Genomic DNA, 1052 nt, shown 5'->3' with positions numbered 1-1052 from the left:
ACGGTGGAAGCGGTGAACGTTGTGGCTACAGAGTAGTGAAATGCAGCGTCTTCCATGTGGGTAAAGGGGTTTATAGTTGTAATAGGATATACGTAAAACATGTGATAATTTGCTGACTGAAGGGTGCTTCAAAATACTTTCCTTTTAATCCATTCGGTAATCTTGTTAAATTACAAATCCATGCTCTTCCAGTTGATGTCAGTCCAACAGATATTCTATTTCTTTAGAGAAAATTTCGTCAAAGTCACTGTATTTTGAATTAGTCCAGATAAAAAGCACAGTTGGCAGAGCCAAAACTGTCTCGCTAAGATCTTGTCTAATGTTAGGTCTCTTATAAATCAAAAGAAAGACGTCTCGAAAGGATTTACTTTCATGTTGTTGTTGTTATTTTTCCATGACAAGCAATCCTGGTGATTTGCAAAATTCAAAATGTTTTTACACGTTCGAATAAAATAACGAAATGTAATTGATATATGGTCTTGGACAGTTCAGTGGAACTGTACATATATATTCATCAACCGTTACCACTGTTTTCCTGTCAAACTTTTTCTATGCTTTTATGTATCTATTTTTTAAAATGAAATGCTCAATAGTTGTCCCTAGAGATGGTTCTAAAAAATCCACACATCCTGCAGACATATCCTCTCTTTTTTGTGGTTTAAGGGTTTTTACATAAATGTCACAAAGCCATTTAGATTTTCTATCATGATATACGGCTTTTCATACAGTTTGCAATTACAGTTATCCGCATGAGAACCTTTTGTACCAAACAAATTCTGGTTGTCCTATGCAGACACCAGCTTGTTACATCAAAGGATAATTTGGCCTTGAGTCGCCAGGATTAGCTCAACGCGAATGAATTGTGCCATGATTTTACGATTTAGTTTTAGTCGATGCTGAGAGGATTTTTGGACCCCCAGTTCCGGCATACCATTTCGACATTGTATTCTTTTATCTCTCTGGTTTTCTTACACAGACTCGTGTTTCTATATGCTATTGATTTAACAGTTAGTAATATATACCTACTAGAATTGGCATTTATTGTAGCAACT

Source organism: Liolophura sinensis, chromosome 8 (genome assembly GCF_032854445.1).
Source record: "Liolophura sinensis isolate JHLJ2023 chromosome 8, CUHK_Ljap_v2, whole genome shotgun sequence".
Taxonomy (NCBI): domain Eukaryota; kingdom Metazoa; phylum Mollusca; class Polyplacophora; order Chitonida; family Chitonidae; genus Liolophura; species Liolophura sinensis.
This window is presented reverse-complemented; position numbering follows the sequence as displayed.